Raw genomic sequence first — 16,108 nt, 5'->3', positions numbered from 1 at the left:
CGTGGCTTAGCGGTTAAGTGCGCGCGCTCCGCTGCTGGCGGCCTGGGTTCGGATCCCAGGTGCGCACCGACGCACCGCTTCTCCGGCCATGCTGAGGCCGCGTCCCACATACAGCAACTGGAAGGATGTGCAACTATGACATACAACAATCTACTGGCAACTATGACATACAAACAATCTTTAAAAAAAAGAAAAACAAGATTTTTTTTTTTATAATTTTATTTATTTATTTTCCCCCCAAAGCCCCAGTAGATTGTTGTATGTCATAGTTGCACATCCTTCCAGTTGCTGTATGTGGGACGCGGCCTCAGCATGGCCGGAGAAGCGGTGCGTCGGTGCGCACCTGGGATCCGAACCCAGGCCGCCAGCAGCGGAGCGCGCGCACTTAACCGCTAAGCCACGGGGCCGGCCAGAGCTTGTTTTTCTGATCATGGCCAGTTTACTGTTAACTTCCAATAACTGTTCTGGAGTACATTTTTACTCATAAGTCTCAAAAAACAAATGTATTTATCTCAGTTCTATTGCTTGAAGAATTAAGATTTTTTATGACTGCACTTTAGGCACAACTTTTGGTTCTTGAATAAAATTGCTCTCTTTGTAGGGTTTTCCCTTAAAAAAGGGTTTTCCGCTCCAAAAAATGAAAAGTTCTACCTCTTCCCTGCATTAGGACCCTTAGGACTCTTTAGTTTGTTTACTGTTCTGTTCTTGTTTCAAAAACTTCACTCAACCTACTAAAAAAATCCACAGAAACTTTTCAAGAATTTGTCTCTTTTCTATCATCACCAACACATAGGGTGGTTTAGATCTGTATTTCCAACTCTTATTACCTTCTCAAAAATTATTATAAACTATGAGAATCTCAAAAGCCAATTACCTGATTACGCTGACCAGTTTACTTCTGAATTCCACGGAGGAGTTGAACTAAGGTGTGTAAGACTCAAATATTCTACATGTCAGGACAAACTTCTCATTCGCAGGGTTAGTGGGGGGAGGATGCTTCGGCAGTGGGAAGAGGGAAGGACCAGAGCAGATAAGCTCTTCTTAGATTTCAGGGTGAAATCAATGCACCCGACGCCCGCGTGGCATAACAGCTCCGCCATCTGAATGAGGCCCGGCTGGACAGAGGCTGGGACTCGGGACCACCCGGACGACTCCGCCCAGTGCAAGCACTCGCGCGTTCCCGTGAGGGCGCGCACGCGTACGCAGTCGTGTCCCGCGCAGGGCCGGGCCTGTCAGGCGGGAAATCTCGCGAGATCGGAAACTGGGATGACTGTCGGGAGGAGGGGAGTGGTGTTGGGGAAGGGGGGGAACCTGGGCAGCGGCCGGGCTCTGTGGCTTCAGGGCTCGGAGAGGGAGAGAGGGAGGGTGGCAAAGAGAGTGAGTCGGTGCCGCCGCCTGCCTGAGGAAAGAGGAGGGGTCCCGCTTGCCTGCGCCCTTCGCGGGCCGAGAGCGCGAGGCACCCGCCAACCTCTGAGGCCTCCCGGCCCCTGGGGACCCCGCCCCGCCGCCGGCCGGCCGGCCCGCGGCCTCTCTTCCCTTTGTGAGCGCCCCCTTCCCAAGGGTGGTGGTGGTGGCAGAGCGCTGTGCGTGGGCCCGCCCGCCGAGGGGCCGCGGCGGGGGACCAAGAGGGCCTCGGCTGTGTGGGGACGGGAGGCGGCCGAGGCCCGGGCCGGTTCCCCCGAGGAGGCGGCGGCGGCGGCGGCGGCGGCGGCGGCTCCCGGCACTTCCCCGCGCCATCTTAGCTGAGCCCAAGCGCTGAGGGCGGCTTTTCGACCCCAGTCGTCCCCTCGCCCCCCCCCCCCCCGCCCCTTGTCGCAGAGCTTGGGCTGGGCGGCTCGGTGGGGCTCCGGGGGGGGGGGGCGGCGGTCTGTCGCCAGGCCCCCTCCTCCTCCTCCTCACTCCTCGCCCTCCAGCCTAGAGGCTACCGGAGTGCTGCAGGGGGCTGCGCCTGCCTACTCCACCCCAGACCTGTCGGCGAAAGGGTAAGGGCACCTCAGCTTTGGGAAAGGGATACTGGGAGGGGGCGGGGAAATTCGGCCCACTCTGGCCTCAGCGCGGAGGAAGGGATGTGGGGGTGGGGTGGGGGAGGGAGACAAGGAGGGTCTGTGATTCTGTGGGTGGGGTGAAGAAGCTGGTGAGCTGGGCGCCCTCCCGTTTTGAGGGGCAAGAGCAATTACATTCCTCTTTCGTGAGGGTCACCGGAAGGGGTGGTGGAAGGGGATGTCTCGAGGAAGGTGTGGCCCTCATAGGGAGACTGGGTTGATGTGCACCCCGATTTAAAGGCGCGAGGTCCCTTTCCTTTCTGGTCCCTCTCCTCCTCCCTCTCCTTCTCCTTTGTAGTGTCTGTGTATTCTTGGGACGGGAGACTGCTCTGGGTAGCGTGCTAGATGGATTCCGCTCACCCTCAGGAAATCTATACCCCTCTTCTGTAGGGGTGATGGAAGCGTTTCTCTCCCCCTACCCTTCCCCCTTCCCCATCCTTTAGTCTACTGCAATGCTGCAGAAGTCCAAGGCAGTTTCTTCATACACAGGCCCGTGAAGGGAGGGGGTGCAGGAGAGGGAAGTAATGGCGCTTCTCTCGGAAAGGTTACCCTTTTTCCTTTGGTTTTTAAAGCGATAACAGTACCAGTTTAATACTCTTTCCCTGAGATCTGTCCCTGGGAAGTATATTTGTTCCTGTTGTTGTTGGGGGATATGGCCTCGGGAGGGACCCTGCCATGTTAGAACAGTTTTGATGTCTCTTTCACTCTTTTCAACACTGGATTGACATTTTTTGTGATCATATTGGGTTTTCGTTAGGAGTAACAAAATTTATAATAATTTTGTACCCCTTCATTTCTCTTTTTTTTTTTCCTTCCTATGACTTTTGTACTTGAAGAATTATTAAAGATTATTGCATACAGACGGACATTCCTTCTCCCTGGGCTGTGAATTTTTAGGGTTAATACTATTTTGTATAACATTGAAATTGAAATTTTCTGAAAATGATTAGGTTACAAACCTTTCTGTAGCAAATGCTTTATTTCTTAAGAAATGAAAAATAATAAACATTAATTTGACTAATTATGCTGTGATAGAATCTATATTCTGTAGTCATTAAGTCATTTTTCCTCTTATTTGCTTCCTGTCATATTTGTTTAAAACAAATCATCTTATCTGGTTTACAGTAGTACTTGTTGGTTTTGTCCTTAGTAGAGTAGAAGTAAATAAAAATAAAAATTTTAACATCCTGCAAGTGTGTTGCCAGGTGCTTTTTGTGACCAAAGAGTAGTCTTGAGTCTGTCGTTGATACTTTTTTCTTTAAGTATTTAGATTTACTGAAGTGATTTCAAAATGTTCCGTATATGCATAGTCATAGAATTAAATAATTTTTTCACAAAGGGATGAACATGACTAAAATAGGTACAAATAAGAGTTGTCTTGGTATTTTACTAACAAGTTGTATTTGTTGTTTAGGGTTTACTTAGTGGGTGGCTTATTTGTAAATACTTTCCAATGCTATTTACATTTAATGTGGTCCATCAGAGCTTTTTTGGTGTATTTGTTGCATTTTGAAACCTGTTTTAAAACAGGAATTTAAAGATAATAGTGGTAGTGTTAGGTACTCATTTAGCTTCTGTTGTCTTATTTCATTATTTTGATATAGGGAGACACATTAACGGTATGTTAAATTAGTTTTATTATTTTTCCTCAGCCTTGCTTTCTTTATTCCTTTTTGATTATCTGGCTTCATTTTAACTTAAACAGCACTTCTCATTTGAATCTTTATTTCATGATACAAAGCTGCAAGTTGTGGTAGGTAGAGTTTTCCCCTATATGGCAAATTATGCCATAAAGTCTAATTCTCTATCTTATGGTTTGTTGTTGATAATTAATTCATATATACTAGCATGTATAAACTCAAGCATACTGCGCAATAAAGAGTGATTGTTTTTATCTTGGAAAGACGCAGGCAGAGAGGATTTATCAATAAAGGCTACAAAACTCACGGTTGTACACAGGTTATAGGTAAACTGCTTGCTGTGTTTCAGCGTGCTAGAACTAAGAGGTACTCTTTAGGACAACTAAGAAGAAGCTCTGTTTTCCATAGCTGGTAGGAATTCTGCTGAAAGTGGGACTAGTATGAAGGTGATCGATTAGATAAATTCATTATTCAGGAAAAACTGCCTGAGGATTATTTCAGCTCACCTCTGATGCCACTGTCAGAAAGAGAATACTGAGAGCTGTTAGTCTGGGTTGGTTGATTCCAGATTAGTATGGTACTACTTACGTTTCTAAATAGTTCATTTACAAAATGGCAGTGTACATCACTTCCTGTTCTTTCACAACTGGCTCTTTCTCTGGATTCCCTTTTAATGACTTAATTTTTGGCATTCTGATATCTGATTTGTTAATTTGGTTATAATTTTCATGTTTTATAGATGGAAGAATTTCTAAGAATCAACCGGGTTTAAAGGCTTTGAATAGTCTAAGATTATCTTGACAGTAACTAAGCTTCCTTCCCAATTAAAGGATAGTTTCTCAAACAAATTTAAACTCTGAGAGGTTTTAAAGAAATACAGCAGTGTACATAACCAGAAGTGTGAGTGAACTCAATAGAAAATAATGGTTGTATTTTCTGTAATATAGATTTTGGGATAACTGTGGATATGGCAATTAATTGAATGTGTGTTAATATAAAACAAGCCTTCTGTATATCAAGGCATATATATGATATTTGGTCTTATGTTATGATGCCATCCCACTAATAAGAATCTGATCAGTTACAGAATATTGGAAAGACTGGATGCTCTTAACTAACCATTAAGAGTATAATTTATTTTAAGAATTTTCTGGGGGACGCCCTGTGGCTTAGCGGTTAAGTGCGTGTGCTCTGCTACTGGCGGCCCGGGTTTGGATGCTGGGCGCGCACCAACATACCACTTCTCCGGCCGTGCTGAGGCCGCGTCCCACATAGAGCAACTAGAATGTGCAACTATGACATACAACTAGCTACTGGGGCTTTGGGGAAAAAAAAAGAGGAGGATTGGCAATAGATGTTAGCTCAGGGCCGGTCTTCCTCAGCAAAAAGAGGAGGATTGGCATGGATGTTAGCTCAGGGCTGATCTTCCTCACACACAAAAAAAAAAAAGAATTTGTTGGTACTTAGTGGATATGAATACTTAGTAAATCCAGAAGTTATCTAGGGGCCAACTGTTGGCATTGAAATTAGAGTTGAGGTTAATCTTTCATTCACATTACCTGGAAATAAATTCTGTATTTTTTATTTGACTGATTTGTGTATTAAAATCAATTAATTTTTCCTTTGTATCTCTTTTTGGTTATCAGTAGTCTCTATTACTTATAATAAGTAAACTCATACTAATTTAACCTTTTAGAAATTAGAAACTTTTTTATATGTATTAGTTATTGGCTGCTGTTCAGTTCAGGATCATATATGAATGAATCTTTTCTAAAAAGTGAGATTTCTGTAGTCAAATCTTGCATAAAATTGACATTGTTACATTAAATAGACTGCCAACACTTGTTCGTCTGCCTTTAGGTTTCTATACTTGTTCATGGCTGCGTTGTTTGTTGATATTCTTCAAGATTTCAAATTCTTAAATGTAAGTGAAAAAGATACAAACCTGTGTTATTTCATTCCATTATATTCCATTGTTGGATTAAAGTATTTTAATTTTTAGTGATAAAAATTGATGTCTAGTTTCATTAAAGATGTCTCATACCTTCTAAAAAAATCCACATGAATTAAAAAGTTGTGTGGAGGGACTAGAAAAAAGTATTTCGATTGGGATGTATCTGTCAACATTTGGTAACAATTATTTCTATATGAGTCTCTTCCATTTGTGCTAGAAGCAGACTTTTTGTTCTGAAATAAAGTCTAAGTGCATCTTCTTACCTAGTAACAAAATTACGTGGCCCATAAAAGGTGGAAAGGTTTTTCAAAATATAAGTACCTGGCATGTAAATAAATAAATAAAAGTATAGGTTACTAAATACTTTGCATAATAGATATATAGTCTGTTAAAAATGCCAATGTCAGTGATATGGTTAAACATAACTACATTTAATTGGCCTCTAACTTATCTTTAAACTGAGAAGGGGCTAATTTTTTTCTTATGATAAAATTATTCAATATAATAGTTTTATGCAGATTTAGAAGTAGATGAATTACTTCATTTAGAAAGACACACCGAGTTTAGTTTCAGAGAAAAGCATTAACAAATAATGGAATGGAACAAAATATTCTTTTTTTTTTTTTAATATTTATTTATTTATTTATTTTCCCCCAAAGCCCCGGTAGATAGTTGTATGTCATAGCTGCACATCCTTCTAGCTGCTGTATGTGGGACGCGGCCCCAGCATGGCCGGAGAAGTGGCGCGTCAGTGCGCGCCCGGGATCCGAACCCCAGCTGCCAGCAGCGGAGCCCGAGCACCTAACCACTAAGCCACGGGGCCGGCCCTAGAACAAAATATTCTGATTTGCAGCCACCAAAAATAATAAAACTGACACTTAATACATTTTAATATTACCATTTATTAGCTGTGTAACTTCTTTATGTAACTTTTTAAGCCTCACTTTCCCATCTATAAAATGAAGATAGTATCTACTTTACAAGGTCATTAGGTTTAAATGAGATAATGCTTGTTAAGTACTTGACATATTGCCTGATACATAGTAAGCACTTTGTAAGTTGTTGGTTATCACACACTAGCTACTTAGTGTTTACAAATAAATACAGGGAGTCTAATACTTGAGAATCAGTTGTATTCTGTAATTTTGTTTTGAAGTTGGATTTATACATTTGGAGCTCAACATATAGTTTTGAAAGAAATGGTTAGAATTTCTTTTCTTTTTTTTTTTGCTGAGAAAGATCAGCCCTGGGCTAACATCTGTGCCCATCTTCTTCTACTTTATATGTGGGACGCTTGCCACAGCATGGCTTGATAAGCAGTGTGTAGGTCCGCACCCCGGATCCAAACCTGTGAATCCTGGACCTCGGAGGTGGAGTGTACGAACTTAACCACTACGCCACTGGCCCAGCCCCTAGAATTTCTAACCAAGGGTAGCTTACAAATTTTTTGTACCTATAATAGACTGCTATGTAGTTCTATAAGAGATTTTCTTTTTCCTTTGTTGGATATAAAGTCTGGCCTAAAGAATGAAATTTCCTTTCCCCTTGGTACTTCTGTTTAAAGGTCATTTGTATCACTCTTCCACCTCCTGGAGCTCTTTTCGTCATCCCTGGCTTTTCACCATCCAAAGTACTCATGCTCTCTTAAGCTTTTTTAAGGTATCCTTTATAAGTGTATCCTCACCTTGAAGGTACTTTATATTCCACAGTGTATTAATTCAACAAATATTAAGTGGTGATTATGTGCCAGTAAGACACGGTCCCTGCCCTAGAGGAATTCTGTCTTCTCATTTTTTTGCACTTGCTGAATAGTTTTCACAAACTAGATATTTATAGGAAAGCAAAGACCTTCATATGGTTGCCAGTTCCTCTAAGCTAGTGCTTTTCACACTAGGTTGAGACCTATTCGTGGCTTGTGAATTCAATTTAGTGGGTCACAATAACAGTTTTTTTTTAAAAGAAAAATAATGGGAGATACCAGAGTGTGGTGTGTAAGTAAGGGTAAACATTGTAATGGGAAACCCTTTTTTTTTGCCTGTATTTTTATGTGTTCTGGGTGCTCAGTTAAATTATTTTGACATTTCTTTTTCAACTCATCCTTTTTACTTCTAATCTCATGTCTCTAAAGTATGATTTTGCTTGTTTTTTTGTTTGTTTTTTCGTTTAATTTTATTTATTTATTTATTTTTCCCCCAAAGCCCCAGTAGACAGTTGTATGTCATAGCTGCACATCCTTCTAGTTGCTGTATGTGGGACACGGCCTCAGCATGGCCGGAGAAGCGGTGCGTCGGTGCGCGCCCAGGATCCGAACCCCGGGCTGCCAGCAGCGGAGCAAACGCACTTAACCACTAAGCCACGGGGCCGGCCCTTCTTTTTCTTTAACAATTCGATTTTTCTTTTTCTTTCAACAACTCTACTTTCAGTCTTTCCTAATTCTAGTTTCTAGTCTCTTTGGTAGTTATGTTGAGCATATTTGCCTTTCTTAGGTCTCAAAGCTTCTAGGGTACTCAGGGACTCTGTCTAAAAGAACCTGGGCGGGGTTCCAGCAGTTTTGGGTATGATGGTAACTTCTGAGGTTTTTATATTGGGTAACATGTGTTATCACGTATATTAGTGTCACATCCTATGTGTGTGAGTGCAGTTTCTCGTGAATTGCCGAATTTATTTTAAAAAAAGAAAACTTTTTATTTGGAGCATATTAAGAAATATATTTTATTTTTACTTGGTAGATTTAATTTAAAAATATTAATTGCAAATACATATTTTAATAAGATTTATTATGTGACTATTTAAATGTATTAAATAAGTATATTAAATATATTTTTAAAATTTCAGTGTGTTTCAATGAATTACATCTAACCATATCTTTATGTTTTGGTGGATGTTTTTTTTTTTTTTTTTTTTTTTTTTTTTTTTTTTTTAAAGATTTTATTTATTTATTTTTTCCCCCAAAGCCCCAGTAGATAGTTGTGTGTCACAGCTGCACATCCTTCTAGTTGCTGTATGTGGGACGCGGCTTCAGCATGGCCGGAGAAGCAGCGCGTCGGTGCGAGCCCGGGATCCGAACCCGGGTCGCCAGCAGTGGAGCGCGCGCACTTAACCACCAAGCCACGGGGCCGGCCCTTGGTGGATGTTTTTAATCCACTTGTGGTAGTAGTAGTTATGAGTCTCTAGTTTGTACTTGGGATTGATTTCTTCCTATTTATTTCCACTGAAATGAGAAGGAGGTTTCAGAAAAAGTTGATGAACAATATTACTAAACAAAGTCAAGGTTTTTCCTTTTTTACATGTGGGAATTTAGTGTCGCTCAAAATTGGAAAAGCTTTCTTTTTGCCAAAAGCATCCGTAGACTAAAATTACTTATTAACCTATAATTGTACTTGATAAGGAAACTTTACTCTTCGTTGTTGCACAGAAACTCTATGCTATGTGTTATAGTATTTAATATATAATATTTAAGTAATCTCATGCTGTGTAAATGGTAGATATGATTGTGATGTTTTGTAGGGACCATCACGTTATAGGGGTACAGTATTTCAGTTGGTTTTGTTTCTTAGAATTCAAGGATTCTGTGTCCCAGAGGGGCAATGTAATATGCTCACTTTCAGATGCTTTACTTTGACATATAGTTGTTCATGATGATAATTTTTCCATTATGTAGAAAAGCACAAATAATTTGAAAGTAGAGTAATGAAAAGATCCTTTTATCAGTTTAGATACTGATAAAATATTTTTGTGTTTTATGTATGAATGTTCAATTCTATAAAACGCCGTGAAACTTTAATCAAGAGAAAAAGGATTTTAAGAAGTAAAAGATGTGAACATTTTCTATTTAGAAAAGAAGTGTCCTGTAGTAGAGAAACTTGATTGCTGGCGATAATGTGGAATTCAGATATTTCTTTGTTTATGTGACATTTTGATTGAACTGATTATACATAGACATACTAACGTATAGTAAACTGGTTGGAGAGAGCTACTACATTCAAGAATAGCATGGTTTTAGAGGAAAATAAAAATATTGATACATGGGGGACTGGCCAGGTGGTGTAGTAGTTAAGTTCAGTGTGCTCTGTTTCAGTGGCCTGGGTTCGCAAGTTCGGATCCCGGGCGTGGACCTACACCGCTCATCAAGCCATGCTGTGGCAGCAACCCACATACAAAATAGAGTCAGATTGGCAGAGATGTTAGCTCAGGGCCAATCTTCCTCAAGCAAAAAAAAGAGGAGGATTGGCAATGGATGTTAGCTTAGGGCCAATCTTTCACACCAAAAAAATAAATAAATAGAAAAATTGATACATGAATTTTGTTTTTGTAGTATGTTGGATAATTTGATACGTTAGAAGAGTAAGTTTCACAAGAGAGTTTATTGCTGTAGTAAAAGATGTTATACCAAAACCCTAAATAATGGATTGTTACCAAATGAATTTTTTCTTTCTCTGGTTGAATACTTATGAAGTAGGTGCTGTTTATTATTTAATATCATTATTTAATTATTTATAAAATAAACAATAAGGATGGTGAGGTTTTTTTGGTTTTATTTTTTGCTTTGTTTTTGCATTTAGTAGTTTTAGTATTGGAATTGAGTTGGATTTTGTGTCTATAAGGAGGGCCAAATGTGATTTTTGTGTGTGTGTGCGTGTGCGTGTGTGTGTGAGAGGAAGATCAGCCCTGAGCTAACATCCGATGCCACTCCTCCTCTTTTTTGTTGAGAAAGATTGGCCCTGGGCTAACATCCATGCCCATTTTCCTCTACTTTATATGGGATGCTGCCACAGCATGGCTTGACAGGTGGTGTGTCAGTCCGCACCTGGGATCCGAGCCTGCGATCCCCGGGCTGCTGAAGCGGAGCGTGCACACCCTACTGCCGTGCCACCGGGCCAGCCCTCAAATGTGATTTTTGAAAATTTATTTTTTAATCAGCAAGAATAGACCTACTTTGAAAGTTTGTATGTTTTGAAAACTTTAAACAGAAATCAAATAAATTTTATTTTTATTTATCGTTTGGAGTGTAGATATTTTGATAATGTATCATTCTTTCAAAATTTTACCTTAAGTTGGAGAATTAGCCTCCCAGTATTTTACAGTCTGTCTACTCTAAACAACTAAATTTAACAAGGCATCTTGTTAATTTAAGAGCCTTGTAAATACAGATTTTTGTTCAACCTTCCAGGTGGATGGCATGGAATATATTAGGGTAGGAATGGCCAAATAGACAAAGTAAGCAAACATCTATAATGTGTTTTATGACTGTCTTTGAGGTGGTAAATCCCATCATTAACAATAATATGGTTCTCTTGTTGAGATATGAAATGTTTATTAAATAATACAAAAACTTTTTTACAATTAATATGTTAAGGTGCACCACCATTCTGTTTTTCAGCATAAATTATATTGGATTAAAGTTAGGTGAAATGGTATCCCAAATTTTAGTGTCCATTGTTCTACTTCATCTTATTCAGGTGGTATTGCAATATGAAATTAAAACATTTTTTTTCTTTATTGTGAAATTTTTGTTGTACATTATTGTTTGTCAGTCACCGTATAAATGCATGCCTTCACCACTTTTGCCCACCCCCCAACCCCCTTGCCCCTGGTACCCACCAAACAGTTCTCTCTGTCTATGTGTTGGTTTATCTTCCACATATGAGTGAAATCATACGGTGTTTTTATCTTTCTCTTTCTGGCTTATTTCGCTTAACATAATACCCTCCCAGTCCATCCAAATTGTTACAAATGGGACGATTTTGTCTTTTTTTATGGCTGAGTAGTATTCCATTGTATATATATACCACATCATCTTTATCCAATCATCTGTTGATGGACACTTGGGTTGCTTCCACGTCTTGGCTATAGTGAATAATGCTACAATGAACATAGGGGTGCATAAGCCTCTTTAGATTGTTGATTTCGGGTTTGTTAGGTAGATACCCAGTAGTGGGATAGCTGGATCATAAGATATTTCTATTTTTAATTTTTTGAGGAATCTCCATACTGTTTTCCAGAGAAGCTGCGGCAGTTTGCGTTCCCACCAGCAGTGAATTAAGGATCCCATTTCTCCACAGCCTCTCCAGCATTTGTTGTTTTTTTGTCTTGGTGATTACAGCCATTCTAATGGGTGTAAGATGATATCTTAGTGTAGTTTTGATTTGCATTTCCCTGATGATTAGTGGTGTTGGACATCTTTTCATGTGCCTATTGGCCATCTGTATATCTTCTTTGGAGAAATGTCTGTTCATTTCCTCTGCCCATTTTTTGATTGGGTAGTTTGTTTCTTTGTTCAGTTGTGTGAGTTCTTTATGTATTATGGACATTAATCCCTTGTCGGATATATGGTTTGCAAATATTTTTTCCCAGCTGGTGGGTTGCCTGTTCATTTTGATCCTGGTTTCATTTGCCTGGTAGAAGCTCTGAGATTAAAACATTTTTTATGAAACTGTTCTTTTTTTAATCCTTTTGAAGCATAGTCATTAAACTATTTGATTTACTCATGCTTAATATAGAAATCAATTTCAATTTAACCCTTTTTTGAGATACTCACATAGGTTATAATTTATGACTTGGCAGAAAACCAAATAATCCAATTGAAAAATGGGCAAAGGACCTAAATAGACATTTTCCCAAAGATAAACGAATAGCCAACATGTACATGAAAAGATGCTCAACATCACTAGTCACTAGGGGAATGCAAATTAAAACCACAATGAGATATCAGCTCAGTCCTGTTAGAATGGCCATCATCAAAAAGACAAGAGATAACAAATGCTGGCATGGATGTGGAGAAAAGGGAACCCTTGTGCACTGTTGGAGATATTGTAAATTAGTACAGCCACTATGGGAAACAGTGTGGAGGTTCCTCAAAAAATTAAAAATAGAACTACCATATGATCCAGCAATTCCACTTCTGGGAATATATCCAAAGGAAACAAAAACACTAACTTGAAAAGATATCTGCACCTCCATGTTTGTTGCAACATTATTTACGATAGCCAAGACATGGAAACAATCTAAGTTAAGTGTCCCTCAATGGATGAATGGATAAAGAAGTCGTGGTGTAGATATATACAGTGGAATATTATTCAGCCATCAAAAGTGAGGAAATCCTACCATTTGTGAAAACATGAATGGACCTTGAAGGCATTATGCTAAGTGAAATAAGTCAAATAGGGAAAGACAAATACTGTACAATCTCACTTATATGTGGAATCTAATCAAAACAAATTAAAAGGGGCCGGCTCTGTGGCTTGGCGGTTAAGTGCGCGCGCTCTGATGCTGGCGACCCGGGTTCGGATCCCGGGAGCGCCCCGAGGCACCACTTCTCCCTCCAACACGAGGCCGGGTCCCACGTACAGCAACTAGAAGGATGTGAACCTATGACATACAGCTGTCTACTGGGGCTTTGGGGGGAAAAAACTGAATAAATAAAATGTTTAAAAAAAAAAAAAAAAAAACAAATTAAAAAACTCCACCAAATTCGTAGAAAGAGATCAGATTTGTGGTTACCAGAGGCAGGGGGTGGGGGAAGTGAGAATTGGAGGAAGGTAGTCAAAGGGTATAAACTTCCAGTTGTAAGATAAATAAGTACTAGGGATATAATGTACAACGTGATGACTATAGTTAACAGTGCTATATGATATATAGGAAAATTGTTAAGAGAAGTAGATCCTCAGAGTTTTCATCACAAGGAGAAACTTTTTTTTCTTCTGTTATCTCTATGAGATGATGGATGTTAACTTAACCTATTGTGGTAATCATTTCACAATATATGTAAACCAAATGATCATGCTGTACACCTTAAACTTTTACGGTGATGTATGTCAATTACTTCTCAATAAAACTGGAAGAAAATTTGAAAAAATATTCTTTGTATCAGAAAAGATTTATGATTTGTTGGTATGTACTATGAAAACGCCAAATCAAAATAGTATTGTTGGAATTGAATTTAAAGACTACCAGTTTAGCCAGTAAGCTATATAGTTTTAGTATCAAAATAAGATTCAGTAATAAGACATGTATTTGTTATACATCTTTCGAGGGCTACATTCTAAGCACTGTGCTTATCAAAGTAGGTTCAGTAATGACACATGTATTTATTATACACTTTTGAATGCTATTTGCTAGGTATTGTGCGAGGATACAGAAATGAGTAAGACTTGATCCCTACAATTCTTTAGTTTAGCAGGGATACAGACTTGCAAACAAATACATACAATAATGCAGTGCAGGGTTTTTCAACCATGGCAGTATTGGCAATTTAGGTAGGATAATTCATTGTTATGGGGATTTGTGCTGTGTATTACAGGATATTTTGCAGCATCCCTGGCCTTTACCCATTATATGCCAGTAGCACTTCCTCCTCCTAGTTGTGATGATCGAAAATGTCTCCAGACATTGCCAGATGTCTGCCGGGGAATAAAAATCACCTCTGACTGAGACCCATTGGTGTAGTGAATACTACGGTTACGGTAGTGGAATGTACAAAAAGCTATTATAACACAAGTGAACTAGAATTAAGGGATGTTTAGGTGGCATGACTCCTGAGGGAGTGAGATTTTATAAGGGTCTTGAAGAAAAGTAGGAGTGGAAAAGGTGTTATATACCTGAGACCATGAAAGATCAGTATCTAAGAGGGTGATTACTAATAGTTTGTGGCTATGGCTGTTTATGTGTTGTGGGATGGATATTTGGTAAAATGCAGCTGAAAAGGTACTTTGGGCCATATCTTTTTTCTTCCTTTTTAACTAATTGAGGCGTGATTAATGTAGCAAAGTGCATAATATTAAGTGTAAGCTTGTTGAATTTTTGCAGATGTGTGTGCTTATGTAACCACCATGCAGAACAAGATATGGAACATTTCTAGCACATCTTAACAGTTATTTCTTTTTTTTGTGAGGAAGATCAGCCCTGAGCTAACATCCATGCTAATCCTCCTCTTTTTGCTGAGGAAGACCGGCTCTGAGCTAACATCTATTGCCAATCCTCCTCCTTTTTTTTTTTCTCCAAGGCCCCAGTAGATAGTTGTATGTTACAGTTGCACATCCTTCTAGTTGCCGTATGTGGGACACGGCCTCAGTGTGGCTGGACAAGCAGTGTGTCAGTGCGCGCCCGAGATCTGAACCTGGGCCGCCAGTAGCAGAGCGTGCGCACTTAACCGTTAAGCCATGAGGCCGGCCCAACAGTTATTTCTTGAAGGACTATTTTTGCTGTGCTCCTAACTGATTTGAAAATGATATAAAAGCAGGAATGTGATGTGATCAGATTTGTGTTTTAAAAGGATTATTCTGGACATAGTGTGGAGATGGGCAAAAATTATATGTGGGGAGGTTGGTTAGGAGGTTATTACTGAAGTCTAAATAAGGAGTAGAGATGACATGATGGTTTTGAGAGAGATTAAGGCAGAAAAATTGATGAAATTGGAGGCTTACTAGAGGTAGGGGAAAGGATATGTTGAAGATGACTTTATTTTGCAAGGGAACAAGGAAAAGATAATGATTTTGGCTTTCGTTGTGTATCAATCTGGAGAGACCAGGTTATGCTGTGATAACAGACAATTCAAAGATTTCAGTGGCTTTTAACAGGACATTTTTTGCTTGACATGCTATATACGTAGTGTGGGTTGGTGGGGGATTCTACTTGTTCTCACTATGCAGGGTCTCAGACCGATGGAGACTCCATCTCAACGCATGGTTCCGTGATCTCCATGGCAATGGGAAGGAGACTGTTGCTAATAACTCACTGGCTTTTAAAGTGTCTACCTAGAAGAGGGTAATGTCATTTTGGCTTATTGTTCATTGGCCATAGCAAGTCTTACAGGCTTAAGAGATTTCACAGGGGCTGGCCCCGTGGCTTAGCAGTTAAGTGCGCGTGCTCCGCTGCTGGTGGCCAGGGGTTCGGATCCCCAGCGTGCACTGACGCACCGCTTCTCTGGCCATGCTGAGGCTGCGTCCCACATACAGCAACTAGAGGGATGTGCAGCTATGACAAGCAACTGTCTACTGGGGCTTTGGGGGGAAAAAATAAATAAAATCTTTAAAAAAAAAAAAGAGGTTTCACAGAGGGTAAGGAAGTGCAGTCCTACTGTGTGTCAAGAAGAAGAGAACTGAAATATTTCAGCCATGGTAAATATTTGTCATATGTTGAGTTATGGCTTATTTCGTCTTTTTTTTAAAATAATTTTATCTATTTATTTTTCCCCCAAAGCCCCAGTAGATAGTTGTATGTCATAGCTGCACATCCTTCTAGTTGCTGTATGTGGGACGCGGCCTCAGCATGGCCGGAGAAGCGGTGTGTCAGTGCACGTCCGGGATCCGAACCCGGGCTGCCAGCAGTGGAGCGCGTGCACCTAACCGCTAAGCCACGGGGCCGGCCCTTATTTCGTCTTTTTATAAAGTGAATTATGTTGAAATTTATGGTAAGAATTTTAGTAGTAATAAGAACCATTTATTGAGCATTTACTGTATGCTAGGTACTTTAAG

General features: G+C 40.0%; 1 protein-coding gene across 1 annotated transcript in view; it reads left to right on the top strand.

Annotated features, from left to right (window-relative positions):
* The first annotated feature begins 1,321 nt into the window (after positions 1 to 1,321).
* TAOK1 (TAO kinase 1) overlaps positions 1,322 to 16,108 on the top strand; it is a 147,964-nt gene continuing 133,177 nt past the window's right edge. Inside the window, exon 1 of the mRNA XM_004433351.3 lies at positions 1,322 to 1,982. The gene's annotated coding sequence lies outside the window, so the exon portion shown is untranslated. The remainder of the gene's footprint in view (positions 1,983 to 16,108) is intronic.

Source organism: Ceratotherium simum, chromosome 16, assembly GCF_057802395.1.
Source record: "Ceratotherium simum simum isolate JZ-2026a chromosome 16, ASM5780239v1, whole genome shotgun sequence".
NCBI classification, from domain to species: Eukaryota; Metazoa; Chordata; class Mammalia; order Perissodactyla; family Rhinocerotidae; genus Ceratotherium; species Ceratotherium simum.
The sequence above is the reverse complement of the archived record's forward strand: the minus strand, read 5'-3'. Positions and strand labels throughout refer to the sequence as shown.